This window comes from Monodon monoceros, unplaced genomic scaffold (genome assembly GCF_005190385.1).
Source record: "Monodon monoceros isolate NGI ecotype Baffin Bay Population unplaced genomic scaffold, NGI_Narwhal_1 Super_Scaffold_15, whole genome shotgun sequence".
NCBI lineage: Eukaryota > Metazoa > Chordata > Mammalia > Artiodactyla > Monodontidae > Monodon > Monodon monoceros.
In genome coordinates this window covers 12,648,398-12,675,833 of record NW_021703771.1, presented here as the reverse complement: position 1 = coordinate 12,675,833, position 27,436 = coordinate 12,648,398, and the positions used below count along the sequence as shown (strand labels likewise).

Here is a 27,436-nt window from a genome sequence, read left to right as displayed (position 1 = left end):
GCTTCACCAAAGACTTCCAATACTCCTGTCAATGATAACAAAAGGCTCTTTGGCGGTAGGATTTTAGGAACATGTTTCGAAGTGTAACTCAGTCCTAAAGCAGTTAGGGTTATGACCTGTAAGCGACTAGATGTGATCTCATCCTGAGACTACACAAACTGGGGAAAAGGAGGATTAGATTGTGTGGAATCAGACAGATGGTCATGAGAAGAAATGCAGGTGTTTCTTGTAGAAATTATTTGGCCTAGATGGCTGAAAGTGAGAAAAATCAAAGCAAGGCCTAAAAAGTGCACAGTGGAAAGCAGAACATGAGGGGATACAGGAAGCATGTAAAGATATAAACTGGCTTTATCATTTGCTTATTAAGAAATATGTTGGAAACATTCCAACAAATTTATCCACTGTAATAACACATAAATGAAGAAACATTCTGTTAGAGCCCAGAGGAATTATCTTCAACAAGGTTATCTGATAAAAGAATAAAACATATACAGATAACTGATACTTTCTTTTTCTTGACTGAGGTATAATTGACATTACATTATATTAGTTTCATGTGTACGATGTAATGATTCAATATTTGTATATGCTGCAAAATGATCATCAAAATAAGTCCATTTAAAATCCATCAGCCTACATAGTTACAAAATTTTTCTTGTGATATTTTAAGATTGACTCTCCTAGCCACTTTCAAACATGCAATACAGTATTATTAACTATAGTCATCATGTTGTATATTACATCCCCATGACTTATTCATTTTATAATGAAATCTACACCTTGTGACTCCCTTCACCCATTTTGCCCCCTACCCTCACCTCAGGCAACCCCCAATCTGTTTTCCATATCCAGGAGCTCAGTTGTTTATTTTTCAGTTTCATATATAAAAGAGATCACACAGTAATTATCTTTTACTATTTGACTTATCTCACTTAGCATAATGCCTCAAGGTCCATCCATGTGTTGCAAATGGAATGATTTCATTCTTTTTTACAGCTGAATAATAGTCCATTTTACATACATATATATATATGTGTGTGTGTGTGTGTGTATATATATGTATATATGCATGTGTATATATACCCCACCTTTTCTTTATTCATCCATCGACAACATTTAGGTTGTTTCCATGTCTTGGCTATTTGGCTGTTGTAAATAATGCTGCAGTGGACACAGGGGTGCAGTGCATATATCTTTTCTAACTAGTGTTTCAAATTAGTTAATACTAATAGAAGTGGAATTGTTGGATCATACAGTAGTTCTATTTTTAATTTTTTGAGGGATCTCCATACTGTTTTCCATAGTGGCTGCACCAGTTTTCATTCCCACCAGCAGGTGCACAAGGGTTCCCTTTTTCTCTACATCTTCACCATCATTTGTTATTTCTTGTCTTTTTGATAATAACCGTCCTAACAGGTGTAAGGTGATAGCTCATTGTGGCTTTAATTTGCATTTCCCTGATGACTAGTGATGTTGGGAATCTTGTCATGTACCTATTGGCCATGTGTACATCTTCTTTGGAAAAATGTCTATTCAGCTCCTCTGCCCATTTTTTAATTGGATGGTTTTTTGCTATTGAGATATATGAGTTCTTTATATATTTTGGATATTAACCTCTTAACAGGTATATGATTTGCAAACATTTTCTCCCATTCAGTAGGTTGCCTTTTCATTTTGTTGACTTTCTTTGCTTTGCTGAAGCTTTTTAAAAGTTTGAAGTAGCCCCAGGTTGATTTTTGCTTTTGGTGTCAATCCAAAAAATAATTGCCAAGACCAATGTCAAGGCACTCACTGCCTATGTTTCTTCCAGGAGTTTTATGGGTGTAAAGCAGGCAGAGTATGTCTTGGTCCCTTTCCATTTGCTTGGAGAATCTCACTTTGGGCGTGTTTAGCTCTGCTTCCAGGTGGGCTGGGGTTCCCTGTAGTGTCCCATTTCTCTACGTTGTTTGGGACTTTGCTTTTACCAGAATTTATCTGTCTTGGGTTCCACCTTTATCCCAAATGCCTATTCTCATAATATTAATTGGATAAACTCTTTTGCTCCAAGATATTTACATCTCATAGAACATTAACTTGAAACGAACTCCTCCATTTAGAGACAGTATACATTTAACTTACACCCCTTAGCAGCCCTCTGGCTCACTGTGACTCAGATGGCATGTCTGTGGGGGAGGTCTTTCCTGTAGTTCCTGAATCTTATCACACTGGCAGCCGCCTGCTCTGCCTAATCATATGTTCAGACACTTTATGAAATAGTGCATAAGCTGAATAAAAACTAAAATAAATGGAATTAAGATGACAGCTGATACCCTTCTACTATATTTTGGTGTAATTTTTACATTCTCACTGTCAAATTAGACTGAACAGCACCAGTGCTGGAAAATCCCCAACACAGATGAAACATACTCACCTGGAAAATGCCCACGTGTTTTGCCTGAACACCTACCAGGAAGACTGAATGAAGCCCAGTACACAAGCATGATGGCTCTGTACATCCAATAGAAAGCTATCAATTTGTCTCTCTATCTGGGTCTTTCTGAACTGAAGGACCCCTGAGAGGCAGCTTCGATAGTCCCATGACTACTTCTTATACCTAATCCCATTTTATACAGTAGGGGACCTTCAGAAGAGGAAATACTTTCCTGGTAGGAAAATCACTATGTATTTTTGTAGGTCACTTTTAGAATTAAATATTTCTTATGATTATTTTTCTATTTCTGAGTTGGGCTTGAGAAAGTCAAAGTATCCAAATATTTATTTAAATAGTAAAAAAAAAAATTTCTTTACATGCTGCAAAATTTTACTTCAAAACTTAGATTATGAAATTAAGGCTACAGACAAATGGTGCCAGTTTCCTAATTGTTGTTTCAGTTGAAATTCAGTCAGGGTTAACTTGATATTTTTATAAAGACTTATTATCCTTGAAGCAGACATATCTACTTGCTTACTCCATACCCACTTCTCCCTCATTTTTCATCAACAGAACCCCAGTTTTGTTCAGAATGACAACGGATCAACAAAAAATGTGTATTTTCCAGTCTCTCTTAAGGCTAATTCTGGTCAAAGAAATGGAAATATAAGTAACTGGGTGGGGCTTCTGGGAAAGTGCTTTAATAGCAGGCAAAATCTGGTGGAATGCACTTTTGCCTTCTCTCTTCACCACTGGTCCTGCTTGGTAATACACATGTAATGCTTGGAGGTCCAGCAGCCTTGTTGTGAGCCTGAGGATGAAGGCTGCCCATGGATAAGTAGGAAGGGCCAGATTCTGGATGGCATTGTGCAGCTCAATATACCCACGCAGGATGGCTGTACCTTCCTGCACTGTGCTGGGGCTCCCTTCTTCCATTTCGGTCTTTTAAAATCCGAAGCTTGAGACTTGATCTGGGCAGGAAGGAAACTCTTAAGTTTCCTTTGTCTTGGAAAGGTGCTGCTTGCTGCTGTCTCTGACACAGAAGGGACAGAGATGGCTAAAGGGACAAAAACAGTCACACTCCTTGGCAGCTGGTCATGTAGCAAAAGGACTGTACATGTAAGGTGTGGCTTGCAGTTTGGATGCTTATATATAATGCTGAAAAATATGAAAATGTAAATAGTTCACTAAATTCAACACTTTGACAATTTAAGTGTGCTAACCAAGGGCATGCAGAAGTGCAGTCTGACTCTTTCAGAAATAAGCATGCTGCTACGGAAAGGGTAAAAAAAAAAAAAACCACGACATTTTTCTTATTGCTCCAAATGTAAGAGATGAAGGAGAAAACTGGATCGTTAAAGGGCAGAAAACCAAGTCAAAGAGTATAGGTGCATGGCCTAAATGTTAAATTAAATGTTCACAGAATACAATATGCCATTGGCTCAGTATCCCACATGCCAGATTTTATTAGACAGAAGCAATAAGTAAGATACAATTAAAACAAGCAGTTTCTAAAAGAATGAATTCAGCACAATACTTCAAAGGAAAAGGTCAGTTGTCTACCTGATAATTAAGTGAAAAACTTACCCCTAAGTTTTAATAACTTAGCCTTTTTTATCTACTAGAAGGCAGTAGATTTCAGTCAAGGAGCTGAGGAGGATAAAAGTTAACTCTCTAGCAGCTGTTTACCAAGCAGCTTGCAGCTTCTGAAGCACACGAGAAGGTACTGAAAGAGCCCAGTGCGATACTGCACGTGACCATGCTAGCAGCAGTGCCTGAGAACAGAGTAGGAGAACCACATGCATATTATATATCATCTATATAAAATATAAATCACACACACACACACACACACACACACACAATCAATGAACTTATGGTTACAATAGAACCCTGGCAACCTGGGTGCCAGACCCATACCGAGGGAGTATAAGGCAAAAGGCTGATCAGAGCAGAGTGTAGTTAGCTAATTAGGGAAGATTTCCTAGGGATGAATCGTGGGCCAAGGCTCAAAGGGAGTGAGGGGTATAGATGGTGAATCACCTTTTGATCAAAGTGTCAGGTCAAAAAGAATAAAAAGGAGTCAATGGATATTAATCCATTTTGCTTTAATAGATAATGGTATAGGTATCTGCCTAAAATGTTGCATCCTAGAGACTGGTTCTAAGAGGCTAATGTCTAATTTGTAGGTAACTTAGATGAAAAATCCTAAACTATTAAAATGACTAGCATTTAGGATCTTGATATTTTGCCATGTTTCCAGTGGGAAGTAGTTTAATCTTTCAGTATAAATCTGAAAGAGTTATACATAAAAATATCAATGAAAGGAATAGACATAACAGAATTTTTAAGAAATCTGTCATAATTAGCCTTGTTTAAAGATGATGGTTTTCTCATTAACCAATTTTACCTACTTTTCTCAAATCTGTTTCTTGAGGCTGAATATTAAGAACACAGCACAGGATCGCAAATTTTCAAATAAGTATTACCTATTATCATTTATCATCATCGCCATCATTATGTTTTTACCCAAAGTGAAAAAGGTATCATCCCTATCCATAAGGTACTTTGAACCTAGAGGAAAGCTACTGGTATTATTCGAGTACTGTACTATGGTCAACTGTTGGGAGCGTTCCACGTTCACTGTGAACTGTTCCTGTAGAGATGCGTAAGAACCTGATGATGTACCTTCACCTACTTTCCTCTACCAAGAAAATCCTTCATGAATAGCAGTCATCTAGCAGACAATTCCTTTTTGCATAGAAGGGTGGTAACAAGGAACCTAAATGTGAGACGATTATTTTAAAGTCTTTCTGATATGAGAAGGCCCTGAAGTAGGTGTAGGTGTGGGTTAAACACGGCATCTTACAGGAAATAGGAAAAGGTCCAGTTAATTGACTAGTGTGAGATGAATCAACTTGTTCATCTATTCTAGTGGTAGGTTGGTAAAAATGACCTTCTAAGCAGTACGCCCTTTTGGTGACTAACTCAATAACATCACAGATTAAACCCCAAGTGCTTTACATTTTATATTTGCACATCTCTCTGGGAAAATCTCCTGTGGTTTGACTCCAATTCATCCCTTTCTTGGTCATCAGAATAGCAGATTGTTGGACATAATAATAAGATAGATCCCACATCAGTTTTAATTCTCAAATCTCTTTGTGTAAAGAACAGAGAGTTCCCAATATAGGGACAAAGCATTTCTTTGTTCTATGAGATCCCCTGAGTCAACTTGAAGTAGCTTTACCCGGCATCCCCACTGCTTTCTTAGGATCTGCACCCTTAATTATGGGGTCATCAACCCCACTCAGAGAAACTTTTTCACTACTTTATACCACAATATTAAACTTAGTCTCAGGCTGGAAATGCCTTTCAGGCATTTTGAGAAGCAAACAGATCATTTATTTGTCTGGACTTCCATCACAGTAGTTCTTGACAAAGCAGTACAAACCGGATGACTTTGTTATTATTATAAGAGTCTATTAAGTGAAAGAGCAGGGCTCACAGACTGGAATAAAAATAGCTGAATTCATTAAGGATGAATTTAGCTGCGAATACTTAGCACTTTATGACGTTATGTTTCTGCCTGCCTCACGCGCGCCTCCTCTCTTGCTTCAGTCCTGTTACAAGCACTGATTGGGTACCTGCAAACGCCAGACCCCACGGTGAGTGCTGAGAACGCAGAGGTGAATAGGACAGGATCCCTACCTGTAGGAGAGCTCCTCGTACGCCTCTAGGGAGACAAAGAAGTAGAAAATAATGGCAATGCAGAGTGCGTGCATGCTATATGGGCTATAGAGGAACTCTAAAGATAGCTGAGTCACCTGTGTGAGACGACGCTGAAGGGCAGGAAACGAGTTAGTCGTGAATGATCACCCTGTAGGCTCAGCTCCTACTGGATGGGATGGCAGGATTCTTTTGCAGAGATGACTTGAAAGTTATCGTCAGCATAGGCCAACACCTGTTTGGCTTCCACCACAGGGCTCTCAGTCTCTGGTCGTTCAGTATGCACTGGGGCAAGGGAGCAGCAGAGAGCTTAAAGGGGGAGTTGGGGGGGGTGTCAGCATTCTCTGCAACAGCTCACTCGGCACAGACCCCACCTCTCAGCCTTCTTTAAGGCAGTGGAACCAGACCCATCTGACTGGTACAAGCAGTCAAAGGCCAAGTCAGGCCTATATGTTAAGAAAATCTTACAGACTGTGTTTGGTTCCGTGAGGTCTATGGTTACTTTCATGCCTGACACTTATCTTCCTGAAGGAAGGCACGGAGAACAGGAGAAATGACGAAAGTATAATTTGTCATTATTATACCTTATAGCAGAGAGAATGCACTGCTTTCACTAAGTGAAGCCACCACCACCATGCAGTTCAGACACCGCGTGAGTAGAAGAAATCAGAGCTGGTGAAATGTCTGATATATATTAGAAACAGAGATCCAGATGGCCGCTATTTATGGCAAACACAGGTCCAAATAGGCAGTGGGGATAAAATCAACAAGAAACTTTCCTCTTCAGGACTCTAAAGACTATCCAAGACAGCATCAAAACCTGCGCAACCAGGCAGAAGGCAGAAACCAGATTTGCTGGAGTAGAATCGATGACCACCCAGACTAAAAAAGAATCTAGAGGCTGCTTAGCTAAGCATTGATAAATGTGCCAAAGTAAGCAAGAAATGTAGATACATTTTTAAGAGCACTGGATCCAAAGCCTAAGATTAGTGACAACAGGGGGTGGACTCATAAGTGACCAGATCTTTTCCGATACTTTTGTTTGGAAACTGAAAGCTAACTTTGGCCTCACATCAATCTACTAATTATCTCCCAAAGCACAACTGAACGGGGTTGTATTTACAGAAATTAAAAGCCAACACATTTGTCCCTTTTTCTTCCTATTTTAAACATGTGTCACTACTGATTCAATGAAATCATTTTATCAGAACTTGCTTTCAAGGGCTAAGTGAAACTGCACAGCACCCAGGAAAGTCTGGAAACACAAAAGAGAAAAAACTGAATGTGTTCTCATGAACATTTATTGACATAGAGACTGTGTCTGTAGCAAAGTGAGTACTGCATTTCTTGTTCTTTTGTTCTTTTTTAAAAATCAACTGACCACCATTTCTCTTTTTTTAAAAATCAGATTTTTTGAGATATAATTGACATACAGTAAAATTTACCCTTTTTAAAGTGTTTGGTATCATGAATTTGATAACTTACTTTTAAGAACAAAGAAATGTCGTAATAGAAATAATCTTTGAATAAAAGAAAAAGCAATCATGCTATAGCCATGTGATATTGTTTAACAACATTTTAAATGTTTTGCTAACTTCTAGTTGATTTATTAAAATATATATAAAACATTTAGTGTTTTTTTTACTACTATATGAAATACTTCTATAACCATGATTATAATAACTATAATTTGTTACTTGAAGATACTCTAGAGAATTTTTTTAAAAGAAAAGATCCATATGCAATGCAGAAAGTTTAGGACAAGGCACTAGACTTCCAACTCTGAGACAGTTATCTGGTTTGACTATTTTCATTACCTTTGTGCTGAGAGGCTGCTGGGGAAACTTATCTGTTACAAAAGTGCTAAGTGGTTCTACAGAAAGCTTTGGTATGTTAGTGCTGGTGAAAGTCGCTACCTGATGACAAATGTAAAGAAAGGAATATAGAACCAGAGGACCTAACCTTCCGTGTCTCCTTCAAAGAACATCTCCTCAGTAACTACAGCCAACTGCATGCTGAGATGGAAATTATACAAAGATGACTAGAAGTATGGCTTCATATCCTTTAGGCATCTCGGTTCAAGGTAAAATTACATATGGGAATAAGCATAATACAATGGGATGTATATTGTAAGAGTGTTCTTGTATTTGCATTGCTCCTGGATGAGTTACAGTCAAAAACATGAAGAATGCACTCAGCACATAATCTCAACGGAGAATGCTAAATGCCTCTGTTTTAAACTAGCAATGGCTTACAAGGAAAATTAAATACGTTATGGGGAATTAAGTTAACTTAAATGCACTGAAAATAAAACAAGTGGGAGAACAACTCAGTATACATATATTAATACACAGGTTATAAAAATGTTTCTCATCTTTTTTAGATACATGTTGCAAAACGAAAATCAAGTATTCTGAGGAGTACCCACATTTGTAAGACAGATCAGTTAGTTTGCTTAACCAGCACTGTATGGACTTGGTTATATGCTTTATAAGCAATTATTTTCAGGAAAAAAAAAAACGTTCCCAAGTAAGTTGACTATCATGGGTTAATTTCAAAGAAATGTTTAAAATAAACACTGACCACATTTTAAATGTAACTGTATTTGTTTCTGAATTTTAGTCTGAAATTACAATAAATTTTACCTTTTTCAGAAACTAAACTATGCCGCTAACATTAGAAAAGTGATTGATTCTTTATTCAAACTTAACCCCAAAATGTAATATCTGGATCTGATATAAAAATGACATTAAAACTTTAAGATGATATATTTCACTAATATAACCAAAAAACTCTCCAAATACTTCAAGAAAGTGGCTTCAGCACTGAAAAATGAATATTTCATTCAAAAACTTTTTCATACTCTAATTTTATAATGTAAGGAAATACAGCGGTTTCTTGTAAAATGTTCCACTTTGGGGGAATAAGAAGCCAACTTCTCCAGATGTCTAACTTCCAGACATCAGGTGTCTTGGAATTTGCAGACCCTGAGACAGTGAAATGTCCACTAGGAGACAGTTCCTGCTGGACTGTGCATGTGACTCTGCAGGAGGGTCTCGGGTCCTCACTCAGATCCTCTCAGCTCACTTCAGGGGCTCATTCTGAAGGTAACAAGGACAGAGGAGGAAGTCCTGCTAGAGGAAAGCAAAAGAAGTGAGAACTGACAGCAAGGGAAAAACTATAAAACTCAGACTGGGTCTCCTAGAATGGAAAAGGAGCTCTGTATGCTTGAATGTGCCTCCAAGGACATAACTAACAAACACTGCACAATTCAAAGCAGGTGATGGGTATGACAAATGTATAAATGAGGCTTGATTCATTCAGTTTAATAAATTGAATTTACTATAGCATTCCATTAAAATATTAAAGTTTAAAAAGTATCTTATTCATGTGGGAAATTTTCTTATGCAGAATAATTTTTGTAGTGATTTTAGAAGACGTGATGTACCATCAAATAACGTTACTTATTTTAGCGTAACTAATATGTTCCTGAGCATTATCCACAGAAAATTACTACAAAATAGTTTTTCTTGGCAAGTATACTAGAAAGTTTAGTAGCAGTGTCTTTTCAAAGATACACTGCATTTTAAGAAAACTCAGAGAGGAGGCGGAGGGGAAAATGGCAGAAGAGTAAGACGCGGAGATCACCTTCCTCCCCACAGATACACCAGAAATACATCTACACGTGGAGCAACTCCTACAGAACACCTACTGAATGCTGGCAGAAGACCTCAGACTTCTCAAAAGGCAAGAAACTCCCCACGTCCCTGGGTAGGGCAAAAGAAAAAAGAATAAACAGAGACAAAAGGATAGGGACGGGACCTGCACCAGTGGGAGGGAGCTGTGAAGGAGGAAAGGTTTCCACACACTAGAAGCCCCTTCGCGGGTGCAGACTGCGGGTGGCGGAGGGGGAAGCTTCGGAGCCGCGTAGGAGAGCACAGCAACGGGGGTGGTCGGGGCAAAGCGGAGAGATTCCCGCACAGAGGATCGGTGCCGACCGGCACTCACCAGCCCGAGAGGCTTGTCTGCGAGCTGAGGCTTGGGCTTTGGTCGCAGCGCAGGGAGAGGACCAGGGTTGGCGGCGTGAACACAGCCTGAAGGGGTTAGTGCTCCACGGCTAGCTGGGAGGGAGTCCGGGGAAAAGTCTGGAGCTGCCGAAGAGGTAAGAGACTTTTTCTTCCCTCTTTGTTTCCTGGTGCGTGAGGAGAGGAGATTAAGAGCGCTGCTTAAAGGAGCTCCAGAGACGGGCGCGAGCCGCGGCTAAAAGCGCGAACCCCAGAGACGGGCATGAGATGCTAAGGCTGCTGCTGCCGCCACCAAGGGGCCTGTGTGTGAGCACAGGTCACTGTCCACACCCCCCTTCCGGGGAGCCTGTGCAGCCCGCCACTGCCAGGGTCCCGGGATCCAGGCACAACTCCCCCGGGGAAACGCACGGGGCGCCTCAGGCTGGTGCAACGTCACGATGGCCTCTGCTGCCGCACGCTTGCCCCGCACTCCGTGCTCCTCCCTCCCCCCGGCCTGAGTGAGCCAGAGCCCCCGAATCAGCGGCTCCTTTAACCCCGTCCTGTCTGAGCGAAGAACAGACGCCCTCTGGCGACCTAAACGCAGAGGCGGGGCCAAATCCAAAGCTGAGCCCCTGGGAGCTGTGCAAACAAAGAAGAGAAAGGGAAATCTCTCCCAGCAGCCTCAGGAGCAGCGGATTAAAGCTCCACAATCAACTTGATGTACCTGCATCTGTGGAATACCTGAATAGACAACGAATCATCCCAAATTGAGGAGGTGGACTTTGAGAGCAAGATTTATGATTTTTTCCCCTTTTCCTCTTTTTGTGAGTGTGTATGTGTATACTTCTGTGTGAGATTTTGTATAGCTTTGCTTCCACCATTTGTCCTAGGGTTCTATCCGTTCATTTTTTAAAAACTTTTTTTCTTAATTTTAATAACTGTATTTTATTTTACATTATCTTCTTTCTTTTTTCCTTCCTTCCCTCCTTCCTTCCTCCCACCGTCCCTCTCTCCCTCCCTCCTTTCTTTCCTTCCTCCTTTCCTTCTTTTCCTCTTTCCTTTCTCCCTTCCTTCCTTCTTCTTTCTTTCTACTTTATCTCCCTTTTATTCTGAGTCGTGTGGATGAAAGGCTCTTGGTGCTGCAGCCAGGAGTCACTGCTGTGCCTCTGAGGTGGGAGAGCCAACTTCAGGACACTGGTCAACAAGAGACCTCCCAGCTCCACATAATATCAACTGGCGAAAATCTCCCAGAGATCTCCATCTCAATGCCAGCACCCAGCTTCACTCAACGACCAGCAAGTTACAGTGCTGGACGCCCTAGGCCAAACAACTAGCAAGACAGGAACACAACCCCACCCATTAGCAGAGAGACTACCTAAAATCAAAATAAGCCCAGAGACACCCCAAAACACACCACCAGACGTGGACCTGCCCACCAGAGAGACAAGATCCAGCCTCATCCACCAGAACACAGGCACTAGTCCCCTCCACCAGGAAGCCTACACAACCCACTGAACCAACTTTAGCCACGGGGGACAGACACCAAAAACAACGGGAACTACGAACCTGCAGCCTGCAAGGAGGAGAACCCAAACACAGTAAGATAAGCAAAATGAGAAGACAGAAAAACACACAGCAGATGAAGGAGCAAGATAAAAACCCACCAGACCTAACAAATGAAGAGGAAATAGGCAGTCTACCTGAAAAAGAATGCAGAATAATGATAGTAAAGATGATCCAAAATCTAGGAAATAGAATAGACAAAATGCAAGGAACATTTAACAAGGACCTAGAAGAACTAAAGATGAAACAAACAATGATGAACAACACAATAAATGAAATGAAACATACTCTAGATGGGATTAATAGCAGAATAACTGAGGCAGAAGAACGGATAAGTGACCTGGAACATAAAAGAATGGAAATAACTACTACAGAGCAGAATAAAGAAAAAAGAATGAAAAGAACTGAGGACAGTCTCAGAGACTCTGGGACAACATTAAATGCACCAACATTCGAATTATAGGGGTTCCAGAAGAAGAAGAGAAAAAGAAAGGGACTGAGAAAATATCTCAAGAGATTATAGTTGAAAACTTCCCTAATATGGGAAAGGAAATAGTTAATCAAGTCCAGGAAGCACAGAGAGTCCCATACAGGATAAATCCAAGGAGAAATATGCCAAGACACATATTAATCAAACTGTCAAAAATTAAATACAAAGAAAGCATATTAAAAGCAGCAAGGGAAAAACAACAAACAACACACAAGGGAATCCCCATAAGGTTAACAGCTGATCTCTCAGCAGAAACTCTGCAAGCCAGAAGGGAATAGCAGGACATACTGAAAGTGATGAAGGAGAAAAACCTGAAACCAAGATTACTCTACCCAGCAAGGATCTCATTCAGATTTGATGGAGAAACTAAAACCTTTACAGACAAGCAAAAGCTGAGAGAGTTCAGCACCACCAAACCAGCTTTACAACAACTGCTAAAGGAACTTCTCTAGGCAAGAAACACAAGAGAAGGAAAAGACCTACAATAACGAACCCAAAACAATTAAGAAAATGGGAATAGGAACATACATGTCGATAATTACCTTAAATGTAAATGGACTAAATGCTCCCACCAAAAGACACAGATTGGCTAAATGGATACAAAAACAAGACCCATATATATGCTGTCTACAAGAGACCCACTTCAGACCTAGAGACACATATAGACTGAAAGTAAGGGGATGGAAAAAGATATTTCATGCAAATGGAAACCAAAAGAAAGCTGGAGTAGCAATTCTCATATCAGACAAAATAGACTTTAAAATAAAGACTATTAAAAGAGACAAAGTAGGACACTACATAATGATCAAGGGATAATTCCAAGAAGAAGATATAACAATTGTAAATATTTATGCACCCAACATAGGAGCACCTCAATACATAAGGCAAATACTAACAGCCATAAAAGGGGAAATGGACAGTAACACATTCATAGTAGGGGACTTTAACACCCCACTTTCACCAATGGACAGATCATCCAAAATGAAAATAAATAAGGAAACACAAGCTTTAAATGATACATTAAACAAGATGGACTTAATTGATATTTATAGGACACTCCATCCAAAAACAACAGAATACACATTTTTCTCAAGTGCTCATGGAACATTCTCCAGGATAGATCATATCTTGGGTCACAAATCAAGCCTTGGTAAATTTAAGAAAATTGAAATCGTATCAAGTATCTTTTCTGACCACAATGCCATGAGACTAGATATCAATTACAGGAAAAGATCTGTAAAAAATACAAACACATGGAGGCTAAACAATACACTACTTAATAACGAAGTGATCACTGAAGAAATCAAAGAGGAAATCAAAAAATACCTAGAAATAAATGACAATGGAGACACGACGACCCAAAACCTATGAGATGCAGCAAAAGCAGTTCTAAGAGGGAAGTTTATAGCAATACAAGCCCACCTTAAGAAACAGGAAACATCTCGCATAAACAACCTAACCTTGCACCTAAAGCAATTAGAGAAAGAAGAACAAAAATACCCCAAAGTTAGCAGAAGGAAAGAAATCATAAAAATCAGATCAGAAATAAATGAAAAAGAAATGAAGGAAACGATAGCAAAGATCAATAAAAATAAAAGCTGGTTCTTTGAGGAGACAAAATACATAATCCATTAGCCAGACTCATCAAGAATAAAAGGGAGAAGACTCAAATCAATAGAATCAGAAATGAAAAAGAGGTAACAACTGACACTGCAGAAATACAAAAGATCATGAGAGATTACTACAAGTAACTCTATGCCAATAAAATGGACAACCTGGAAGAAATGGACAAATTCTTAGAAACGCACAACCTTCTTAGACTGAACCAGGAAGAAGTAGAAAATATGAACAGACCAATCACAAGCAATGAAATTGAAACTGTGATTAAAAGTCTTCCAACAAACAAAACCCCAGGACCAGATGGCTTCACAGGTGAATTCTATCAAACATTTAGAGAAGAGCTAACACCTATCCTTCTCAAACTCTTCCAAAATATAGCAGAGGGAGGAACACTCCCAAACCCATTCTACGAGGCCACCATCACCTTGATACCAAAACCAGACAAGGATGTCACAAAGTCAGAAAACTACAGGCCGATATCACTGATGAACATAGATGCAAAAATCATCAACAAAATACTAGCAAACAGAATCCAACAGCACATTAAAAAGATCATACACCATGATCAAGTGGGGTTTACCCCAGGAATGCAAGGATTCTTCAATATACGCAAATCAATCAACGTGATAAACCATATTAACAAATTGAAGGAGAAAAACCATATGATCATCTCAATAGATGCAGAGAAAGCTTTTGACAAAATTCAACACCCATTTATGATAAAAACCCTGCAGAAAGTAGGCATACAGGGAACTTTCCTCAACATAATAAAGGCTATATATGACAAACCCACAGCCAACATCGTCCTCAATGGTGAAAAACTGAAAGCATTTCCACTAAGATCAGGAACAAGACAAGGTTGCCAACTCTCACGACTCTTATTCAACATAGTTTTGGAAGTTTTAGCCACAGCAATCAGAGAAGAAAAGGAAATAAAAGAAATCCCAAACGGAAAAGAAGAAGTAAAGCTGTCACTGTTTGCAGATGACATGATATTATACATAGAGAATCCTAAAGATACTACCAGAAAACTACTAGAGCTAATCAATGAATTTGGTAAAGTTGCAGGATACAAAATTAATGCACAGAAAAAAAAAAAATTAATGCACAGAAATCTCTTATATTCCTATACACTAATGATGAAAAATCTGAAAGTGAAATCAAGAAAACACTCCCATTTACCATTGCAACAAAAGGAGTAAAATATCTAGGAATAAACCTACCTACGGAGACAAAAGACCTGTATGCAGAAAATTATAAGACACTGATGAAAGACATTAAAGATGATACAAATAGATGGAGAGATACACCATGTTCTTGGATTGGAAGAATCAACATTGTGAAAATGACTCTACTACCCAAAGCAATCTAAAGATTCAATGCAATCCCTATCAAACTACCACTGGCATTTTTCACAGAACTAGAACAAAAAATTTCACAATTTGTATGGAAACACAAAAGACCCTGAATAGCCAAAGCAATCTTAAGAAAAACGGAGCTGGAGGAATCAGGCTCCCTGACTTCAGGCTATACTACAAAGCTACAGTAATCAAGACAGTATGGTACTGGCACAAAAACAGAAAGATAGATCAATGGAACAGGATAGAAAGCCCAGAGATAAACCCACGCACATATGGTCACCTTATCTTTGATAAAGGAGGCAGGAATGTACAGTGGAGAAAGGACAGCCTCTTCAATAAGTGGTGCTGGGAAAACTGGACAGGTAATATAAAAGTATGAGATTAGATCACTCCCTAACAGCATACACAAAAATAAGCTCAAAATGGATTAAAGACCTAAATGTAAGGCCAGAAACTATCAAACTCTTAGAGGAAAACATAGGCAGAACACTCTATGACATAAATCACAGCAAGATCCTTTTTGACCCACCTCCTAGAGAAATGGAAATAAAAACAAAATTAAACGAATGGGACCTAATGAAATTTCAAAGCTTGTGCACAGCAAAGGAAACCATAATCAAGACGAAAAGACAACCCTCATAATGGGTGACAATATTTGCAAATGAAGCAACTGACAAAGGATTAATTTCCAAAATTTACAAGCAGCTCATTAAGCTCAATAACAAACAAACAAACAACCCAATCTAAAATTGGGCTGAAGACCTAAATAGACATTTCTCCAAAGAAGATATACAGCCTGCCAACAAACACATGAAAGACTGCTCAACATCATTAATCATTAGGGAAATGTAAATCAAAACTACAATGCAAATCAAAACTACAATGCAATATCTCACACCAGTTAGAATGGCCATCATCAAAAAATCTAGAAACAATAAATGCTGGAGAGGGTGTGGAGAAAAGGGAACACTCTTGCACTGCTGGTGGGAATGTGAATTGGTTCAGCCACTGTGGAGAACAGTATGGAGGTTCCTTAAAAAACTACAAATACAACTACCATATGACCCAGCAATCCCACTACTGGGCATATACCCTGAGAAAACCATAATTCAAAGAGTCATGTACCAAAATGTTCATTGCAGCTCTATTTACAATAGCCCGGAGATGGAAACAACCTAAGTGTCCATCATCGGATGAATGGATAAAGAAGATGTGGCACATATATACAATGGAATATTACTCAGCCATAAAAAGAAATGAAATTGAGCTATTTGTAATGAGGTGGGTAGACCTAGCGTCTGTCATACAGAGTGAAGTAAGTCTGAAAGAGAAAGACAAATACCGTATGCTAACACATATATATGGAATTTAAGAAAAAAAAATGTCATGAAGAACCTAGGGGTAAGACAGGAATAAAGACAGAGATCTACTGGAGAACAGACTTGAGGATATGGGGAGGGGGAAGGGTAAGGTGTGACAAAGCGAGAGAGAGGCATGCACATATATACACTACCAAACGTAAGGTAGATAGCTAGTGGGAAGTAGCCACATAGGACAGGGATATCAGTTCGGTGCTTTGTGAGCGCCTGGAGGGGTGGGATAGGGAGGTTGGGAGGGAGGGAGACGCAAGAGGGAAGAGATATGGGAACATATGTATATATATAACTGATTCACTTTGTTATAAAGCAGAAACTAACACACCATTGTAAAGCAATTATACCCCAATAAAGATGTTAAAAAAAAAAAAAACTCAGAGATACCATATGCTAACTCATATATATGGAATCTAAAAATAAAAAAAAAAAATGGCCATGAAGAACCTAGGGGCAAGTTGGGAATAAAGACACAGATATATAGAATGGACTTGAGGACACGGGGAGGGGGAAGGGTAAGCTGGGACAAAGTGAGAGAGTGGCATGGACATATATACACTACCAAATATAAAATAGCTAGCTAGTGGGAAGCAGCCGCATAGCACAGGGAGATCAGCTTGGTGCTTTGTGACCACCTAGAGGGGTGGGATAGGGAGGGTGGGAGGGAGGGAGTTGCAAGAGGGAAGAGATATGGGCACTTATGTATATGTATAACTGATTCACTTTGTTATAAAGCAATACAAACCAATTACAATACAATAAAGCAATACAAAGCAACTGCAACCATTGTAAAGCAATTATAGTCCAATAAAGATGTTAAAAAAAAAGAGAAAACTCAGAGAAAGAGTACCCAAACTATATACACAACTTATTTTAGAAAAATTGTGTGTGTATACACATACATGCATACATATGTTTATATCTGTGTATACAATTGCATATAATTAATATGGACATAAATACTTATTTTAATGATTCATAAGTATGTATATAATATCTTTGCAGCAATAATGTTTTATATAGATAGTCTTCAAGGAATTACCTTGAAGGAAAAACATGCATAGGCTTCCATTAAATAAGAACTTTGGTTTAAAGGTATATTATTTTTCATAAAAGTGTAGGAAAAAAAGTTCAGTAAGCACATATTGTATAATGAAGCATTTGTCTGATCTCTGTCCTTGGAATATCCTGAGTGTCTTTGTTATTCATGGTGGGCCTTTGGCTCCTACTTGACATTATGCTAATGAGATGAGTCAGTATAGGGGTTGGTCACCTGCAACACCAGCCATGTAATCAAAAGATTGAGGCTTTGAGCCAGCCTGACCTCTGGGGAGCTGGAGACTGAGTTCAATCATGTGGCCAATCATTCAATCAGTCACAGCTACATAAGAAAGTCCAGGAAAATGATGCTGAGTGGAACTTCCTGGTTGGTGAACACACTGATATACCTGGAGGGCACCGCACCCTGATTCCAGGAGGGGAGGGCACGTAAGTTCTATGTTTAGGACCCTCCCAGACCTCACACTGTGTGTCTCTTCATTAGGTTGATCCTGATCTGTATCTTTTATAATAAAATAAGTGTAATACTTTCCTGAGTTCTATGAGTCATTCTGTTAAATTATCAAGCCCAAGGGGGGAGTAGGAACTCCCCCACATATGTAGCCAGTTGGTCAGAAGTGCAGACCCCTGAACCAGTGGCTGGCACTTGAAATAAGGGCAGTCTTGTTGGAGACTGTGTACCCTGTGAAGTCTGCACTGAGTCCAGGTGGCTAAGCATCAGAACTGAACTGATCTGGAAGACACCAGTCTGTCTTGAAGTTGAGGCAAGTTACACGAAGGTATTCAAAAGATCTAAGAAGTCACAAGAATGTAAAATAAATTTCCCAAATTTCTTCCTCATCTTTCACACTTGTTTTTATTGAGGTATAACATAGAATGGTATATTAGTTTCAGGTGTACAACATAATAATTCAATATCTGTATATATGTGAAATGGTCGCTACAATAAGTCTAGTTAACATCCATCACCACCATACAGTTAAAAATGTTTTTTTCTTCTGATGAGGACTTTTAAGATTTACTGTCTTAGCAATCTTCAAATATGCAATACAGTATTATTAACCATAGTTACCATGCTGTACATTACATCCTCATGACATGTATTTTATAACTAGAAGTCTGTACCTTTTGAGCACCTTAACCAATTTCACCCATCCCCACCCCCCTGGCCTGCTGTATCTATGAGCCTGTTTTTTTGGTTTGCTTATTTTGTTACCATCCATCGCCATCCAGTTGACCCCCTTCACCCATTTTGCCCACTCCTAACTCCCTTCCCCTCTGATAACCACTAATCTGATCTCTGTTATCTGTGACTTTGTTTTTTTTTGTTTGTTTTGTTCTTTTAGATTCCACACGAGTGAAATCATACACATTTCACTTAATATAATACCTTCAAGGTCCATCCACATTGTGGAATATGGCAGGGCTTCATTCTTTTTAATGGCTGAGTAGTATTCCATTGTATTCATATACTACATCTTTATCCATTCATCATCCACCAGTGAACACCTAGGTTGTTTCCATATCTTGGCTCTCATGAATAATGCCATAATGAACATTGGCATGCATGTATCTCTTTGAATTAGTGTTTTGTGTTCTTTGGATTAACACCCGGAAGTGGAATAACTGGGTCATTCTTTATTTTTCGAGGAATCTCCATACTGTTTTCCATTGTAGCTGTACCAATTTACAGTCCTTCCAAAATGTACAAGCATTCCTTTTGCTCCACAGCCTACCAACATTTGTAATTTCTTGTCTTTTTGATAATAGTCATTCTAACAAATGTGAGGTGATCTCACTGTAGTTTTGATTTGCATTTCCCTAATAATTGGTGATGTTGGGCATTTTTTTCATGTACCTGCTGGCCATGTGTATATCATCTTTGAAAAAAAAGTCTACTCAGATCCTTTCCGCATTTTTAATCAGATTTTTTTTGTTGTTGCTGTGTTGTGTAAATTCTATATATTTTGGATATTAACCCCTTAACAAATATGATTTGAAAATATTTGATTCAGTTGGTGGCCTTTTAATTTTAATCATGGTTTTCCTTCACTGTGCAGAAGCTTTTTAGTTTAATGGAATCTCATGTTTATTTTTGCCTTTATTTCCCTTACTTTTGGAGCTAGATTCACAACAACATCGCAAAGACCAATGTAAATGAGTTTCTGCCTATGTTTTCTTCTAGCAATTTTATGGTTTCTGGTCTTACATTCAAGTCTTTAATCCATTTTAATTTTTGTGTATAGTGTTAAATAGTGGTCTAGTTTCATTCTTTCACATGTGGCTGTCCAGTTTTCCCAACAGCATTTACTGATGAGATTGTCCTTTCTCCACTGCATGTTCTTTGCTCTTCTGTTGTAAATTAATCATCCATACATGTGTGGGTTTATTTCTGGGCTCTCTATTCTGTTCCATTGATCTGTGTGTCTTTTTTGTTGCACCAGTACAATGCTGTTTTTATTACTATAGCGTTGTATTACAGTTTGAAAAACATGGAGTATTATTATCTCCAGCTTTGTTCTTTTTTCTCAAACTGTTTCACCTACTCAGGGTCTTTTGTGGTTCCATATGAATTTTAGGATTATTTGCACTAGTTCTGTGAAATATGCCATTGGAATTTTGATAGGGATTGCACTGAATCTGTATATTGCTTTGGGTAGTATGGGCAACATTTTAACAATATTAATTCTTCTAACCCAAGAACGTGGAATACCTTTCCATCTACTTGTGTCTTCTTCGCTTTCTTTCATTAGTATCTTATCATTTTCAGGATACAGTTCTTTCACCTCTTTGGTTAAATTTATTTCTAGGTATTTTATTCTATTTGATGCCATTATAAATGAGATTTTCTTAATTTCCCATTCTGATAGCTCATTATTAGTATATAAAAACAACATGATTTCTGTACATTGATTTCGTATCCTGTGACTTTCCTGAATTCATTTATTAGTTCTAACAGATTTTTTGGTGGAGTCCTTCAGGGTTTTCTATACATGGTATCATGTCACCTACAAATAGTGGCAGTTTTACTTCTTCCTTTCTGATTTGGATGACATTTAATTATTTTTCTTACATAATGAGTGTAGCTAAGACTTCCAAAACCATATTGAACAAAAGTGATGAGTGGGCATCCTTGTCTTGTTTCTGATCTTAGAGGAAAAGCTTTCAGCCTTTCATCGTTGAGTATGATGTTAGCTATTGGTTTTTCATATATGGTCTTTATTTCGTTGAGGTCCATTCCCTCTATACCCAGTTTGTTGACAGTCGTTGTGATAAATGGATGTTGAATTTGATCATGTGCTTTTTCTGCGTCTAGTGAGATGATTTTTACTCTTCATTTTGTTAATTTGACGGAGCATGATGACTGCTTTGCAGACGTTGAACCATCCTCGTATCTCCGGAGTAAATTCCACCTGATCATGTTGTATGAGTCTTTTAATGTATTGTTGGATTCGGTTTGCTAATATTTTGTTGAGAATTTCTGCATCAGTGTTCATCAGGGATATTGGCCTGATATTGTTCTAACTAAGTGACAAGAATACAAGTAAATTTTGCAAAATTTTCACCTCATATTTCATACTCTAGTGACCTCACATGGTACTGTTTAATCAGGGGCCCCTTGCTGTTTAAAACCCTTTCACACCATCACTTAGATGTCTCTTCCTCCAGCTCAACATCTTTCAATTAGATCAAAACACGGCATAAGCAGTCCAAAAGGTAAATATTTATAACTAACAAAGGTAAATATTCCCACAATATTTATGTCTGCTTGTTGTTCTGCTTCTCTGGAGCTTTTCTGTTTTTCATCAATAATAAAATCTATGTCATTCTAAGGCACAGCTGCCCCACCAGAATAGCTTTTCTGGGATAGTGGAAGTACATCAAACAGTGTCTGTTCTCTTTGCTCTGGGTTTGCTCTAGACACTTTCAGGGTCCAAATATGGATTCTGGGTGATCGAATGTGAAGCCTCAACTACTCAGGGAAGAGCAGTCCTTAAAACAGACCCTGAGGCCCTTGTTCTCATGAACTTCCACAGATCATTCCTAGCATGGCATGTCCTCGTTGTACAGATCGAATCCAAGACAACTTCTAAAACAGCAGCACAAGTGTACACTGAAGATGGCTACAAAGGTCACTGGTAGGAGGGCATTCTTCTCTCTTCAACCACTAATGGGGCAACTGCAGCATGTAGAGAGGGACTTCTCAACCTTTACATGAGACAAGGATGCTGTTTACTGTGAAATGCTGTGAGGATGCTATGAAAGGATGCTATGAAATCAAAGATGTAAGTTTGCATGGCCTATGTGTTCTAAATTCAGCCTTGGCACAGTTTCAGAGAATACCCAGAAGCTCGATTTAAAGGGGGAATAAAACACTTATGATTAATTTCGAGTTTGGTTGAATTTAAGCCTTGTGACTTGGTGTTTTAAGTGTCGTTGATGTGCATGGTGTTTTCTCTACATAATACAAGACAATCCCTACGTGTACTTTTCATGTCATCATTTTCTAATCCCAAATGTTTGACTCAGTTTTAGAGATGCAAAAACAGGCAGTTGATATTGAAAATTTAAAAATTTGATAGCCTGTAAGTATAAAACAGCATCACATTTTGTTTAATACATTTACTTAATATGAGGAAATATTATATACATATTTTATTTTGAATTCAAAAGAAATAAACTTTTTTGTGTGTGTTAATTTGTTTTGGTTAATTTGTTTTCCCAGGTTACTCATGTTTAAAGAGACATTATAGCCTTGTCATGCCAAAGGAATATCCGGTATCCTGAAAAATTCTATCCTCAGTATCACTGAATAAATTTGGATTCTAATTGTTTTTAAATGTTGACAATTGTAGAACAGATATTTAGGTCACTGACTGTGGGATCCTCATGAGATTTCAAATGTTTTCCACCTTAAATGTCTATACGTTGCCACATCATACAGATTCTTACACAAAAACCTGGAGTGTAACCTAACCTTTAGGAGGTCCAGACCTAGACCTATATCCTTGTTGTATTAGGTTAAGCCATATCAAATTTTCTATATTTGACAGTTGTGACCTACAAAAACAGCAGTTTTATATGGTTCAATGTAGTACTATATGTATGTATCCCTATACCAGTAAATAAAATGTACTTTAATGGTTCATTTGATTAAGAACAAAATGAAAACAAAACGAAAAGACAACCTACGGACTGGGAGAAAATATTTGCAAATGATGAGGCTGATAAGGTCTTAATTTCCAAAATATACAAATAGCTCATACGGCTCAATATCAAAAAAACAAACAGCCCAACTGAAAAATAAGCAGAAGACCTAAATAGACATTTCTCCAAAAAAGATATACAGATGGCCTATAGGCACATAAAAAGATGCTCAACATCACTAATTATTAGAGAAATGCAAATCAAAACTACAATGAGGTATCACCTCACACTGGTCAGAATGGCCATCATTAAAAAGTCTACAAATAACAAATGCTCAAGAAGGTGTAGGGAAAAGGGAACACTCTTACACTGTTGGTGGGAATGTAAATCGGTACAGCCACTATGGAAAACACTATGGAGGTTCCTCAGTTGCCATACGATTCAGCAATCCCATTCCTGGGCATATATCCAGACAAAACTATAATTCGAAAAAATGCATGCACCCCTATGTTCATAGCAGCACTATTTACAATAGCCAAGACATGGAAACAACCTGAATGTCCACTGACAGATGAATGGACAAGGAAGAAATCGTATGTATATACAATGGAACATTATTCAGCCATAAAAATGAATGAAATAATGCCATTTACAGCAACATGGATGGACCTAGAGATTATCATACTAAGCGAAGTAAGTCAGAAAAAGAAAGACAAATGCCATATGATATCACTTATATGTGGAATCTAAAATATGACACAAATGAACATGTCTATGAAACAGAAACAGACTGACAGACATAGAGAACAGACTTGTGGTTGCCAAGGGGGAGGGGGTGGGGGAGGGATGGATTGGGAGTTTGGGATGAACAGATGCAAACTATTATATACAGGATGGATAAACAACAAGGTCCTACTGTACAGCACAGGGAACTATATTCAATATCCTCTGATAAACCATAACAAAAAAGAACATGAAATAGTATGTATATATATGTATAACTGAATCACTTTGCTGTACAGCAGGAATTAAAATATTGTAAATCAACTATACTTCAATAAAAAATGAAATAGAAAAAATAAAATAACAAACCTCTGATCAAATATCTGTAGGTCATCTGAAATTAAAACATCCACTATAAAGTGACTATTTCTGACTTAGCTAGCTAATGGTCAACAATTAATTGCATGAAACTTTTAAAGAGATTGCCATCTAAAGATTTCACCATGTCCCTTTACAATGTATTATTATGCTTACCTTTTCTGAAGACTTCTATGCTCATCTCCTATCTATTAATTGTGCATTTTAGAAATCTATTTCAAATCATTTCAAGTATTCATTAGGAAGAGTCCTATGATTATTATTTATTGTTGAACACTTCAAGTTTGGAATATTGACAATCAATGGTACTTAATTTACTAATTAATTCCTTTTTGTTTGTCACCTACAGGTAGTCAGGCTTTCAAATCAGGGGGTTATTTATTTATTCTAGTAGGGTGTGTGTGTGTGTGTGCGTCTGTGCGTGCGTCTGTGTGTGTGTGGGGGGTGGGGAGAGAGAGTGCGTGTGAGCAAGAGAGCTATAAATGACAAAACACAGGCAGAAGCCCATGGAATCAGCTATTCTCCACCCAGTGACACAGTAGTGCTGCCCATGATGACCACTCAGGTCCCGGTGCAAAGCGGTCTTTCAAAAGTGGTCACAGCAAAGGAATTAATTGTTTGATGCATTTTATTGCTAATTTGCTATATTAAATTTTAATTATTAAAGAGTATCATTAAATGCTCTCTTTCCACTTACTTGCATCAGGTTCAACATGTTATGACTTCACCTCTATTTCACGGTGAAAGTAGTAATGCGGTTTTCAAAAAAGTCATACCATGGATTACCTTTTCCAAGCAATCTTCTGATTCTCACATCTTTTTTTTTTTTTTAAATGGTGTTTCAATAAGAATAAGAGATTTTTGAGAGGAGGGAGAATCATTCTCACATTTTCCAGCGCCTTTTCCAGTGCTCCTTACCCAGTGAGTTTTCCAGAAAAGGGGGTGGACTACCCGGTTCCTGGAGCACAGCATTTTCAGCTCTCCAAATCAAACCCAGCAGGGGGACAGACTGAGTCAATGCTTCCCTCAGTCATAGCGACTGATATTTTCAAAACAGTCATTTTTCAAATGGCTAGATTTCCCATTTCTGATAATCAGTATTTAAGATGGTTATTCACGTCCTGAACTATAAGCCATCTACTTGAGTATGTATGTGAATTAAAAAGGTTAGCAAACCTAAGCGTGTGAGGAAATCTTCCCTTGTCAGCCATCAACTGTATGACACTCAGGGAAAACGGCATAATTTCTTTCCTTTTGAATACTGGCATTTCAACCATCGAAAGATTATCTTCCTAAATATTTGGCCAAGGGAATCTGAGCAACGCCATCTGCTAATGCGCTCTTATCGGTACAACCTGGAAGAATCGTAAGAAACTTAGAAGGAAAGATATATATGTCTCCTGTTTGTAGCTAGTAACACTAAGAGTTAAGTGTGATTCCATTTTATTCGCTTCAGACAAAAAATAAGTATATAATATATATATAATTACTTATATATATGAATATATAATATACATGAACAACATGAATAAATAAGCAGTTAAAAGCAAAGTGGGTATTTCTAGGATTTCCATCGGAATGTACTTTAAAACTGCATTTTTCCTTACATGTTCCACATTCCGTCCTGAGCCTTAAATCAGTGCTGCTTCATAAGTAGTATCCATTCTACAAAAGATTAATAGAGTCCTTGTACTGATGGGCATGACCCTAACATTTGACAATTTTACTGTGCACTTCCGTTTTCCTTTCTCTCTCTTCCTTCTTTCTCTCCTCTTCCCCCCCTACTTCACACTTTTTCTATTTCTCTTCCTAATTTGAGAAGCACTGCCTGAGACACTTTGTCATTGAAGTTGTTACGGTATTTTGTCTCATATTTTGCTAAGTCATTATGTTTTATATTTTTAATGGCTTTAACTGATCAGTAAACAGATTGTCTTGGCAGCAACGTTGTGGGGTTGCTATTACTGGACATGGTTCGAGGAGAGGTAATATTTAGGAGAAGGCAGTGGAAACTAATATTTATTGTCAGGCTAGGGACCTGACATATGAACTCTTATTTAAACCACACTGGGTTAGGCAGTTAGTATTATCATTGTTATTTTATAGACCAAGAAACAGTGCAACTGACCTGGGTCATGATATAGCTGTGATCCTCCCCAGGTCTCTATGGCTCTGAAGCCTGTGTTCTTTTATATCCTGAACTCCAGTATCTGGTGGTGAGACCCTGATTTACATCATCACATTGCAGAAAAAGGATTTGAAGTAGATACATTACCTAGCCTCTCTGGATTACAGTTTCTTTGTCAAAAAATGAGGATTTCCATTCAACTATCCCTTGAATACTGTGGTTTGATCACTTCCATACAGACTAGTGGTCCCAAAGTGCCCAGATTAAGTGGTACAGGCATCTCTTATGCTGGATGATTGGCATTTTACCATGAAATACATAATTCAACGCAACTCTTAATTCTTTGAGCAGTCCTAAGATCTGTTAAATTCTGTTGCCACGGAACAGTATTACAACATTTATTTAGTATAAAACTATATGGGTCAGTATTAATCCAGTGCCTGTCATTTAGTATAGAAATCCCTTTCCAAGATTCTGAACTGCTGAACTTTTGAAGCCCGAAAAATCACTGACAATGGTTAAAACTACTCTTTGTCTAGTTTGCAGACCATTTGCAAAGCTTGTTTCACAATTTCAGAGACGTATAATGGGCTTTAAAGGCTCCTAGATCTTTAGCAAAAAACTAAAGCTATTGTTAAACTATACTTTGTTCATACTTATCACACAGTCAGTTATTCAAGGAGTCATTCATTTACATAACATTTCCTAACTGCCTATGGGCCACATAAAATTCAGGGCCTCTAGGTAGTAGTGAACCAAAAAGATGTACAATGTGCCTCGTGGAGTTTACAGTCTAATAAAGGAGAAAGAAAAGAAACAACTAAATGTGCACGCACGCACACAAGCACACATGCGCACGCACACACACACACAGAGTGATGAGCACCACGAAGAAAACAAGTGGAACGCTGTGACAGATTGGCTTAGGAGATGGGGAGCTACCCATGGTGGGCCCAGCAGCGGAGGGGGAGCCTGTGGAGGGGCCACCTTTGTGAAGGACGTGGGCCGAGCACGCCAGTAACATGAGCTGGGCTGGGTACCTGGGCCCATGTACACACCTGGACAAGCTGAACCCCATCCTTTAGCCATGACCCTTCAGCTTTTAAAGGAACCAGATTGATAACAGGCAAGACCTTCTACCTCCCTGCCTTCTTGAGGGCTCACAGAAGACAATTTTGCCTTCCTGTGTAACATTTCTCCTGAACGTAACTTTTTATGTTATGGTGTAACATCTGTATCTAAATCTACAAAATTAAATTGAAATTAAAGTGTGTATATTCTACAGCATGATTATAATTTCTCAAGGTTTTTTTCAACGGACTTAGGGTTCTTTCTGGTCTTTTTTTTTTTTTCCTAGTGGAACAAAAGAGCACCAGATGTCAAAAGCTTACAATCCTAGCCCTGACTTTGCCATTTGCTCGATAAAGTCCTTTTTCTCCCTTTAGTTTTG

At 38.4% G+C, this 27,436-nt stretch overlaps 1 protein-coding gene across 1 annotated transcript in view; it reads right to left on the bottom strand.

Moving 5' to 3' along the window:
• MEI4 (meiotic double-stranded break formation protein 4) overlaps window positions 1–27,436 on the bottom strand; it is a 198,503-nt gene that overhangs the window by 860 nt on the left and 170,207 nt on the right. The window lies entirely within an intron of this gene.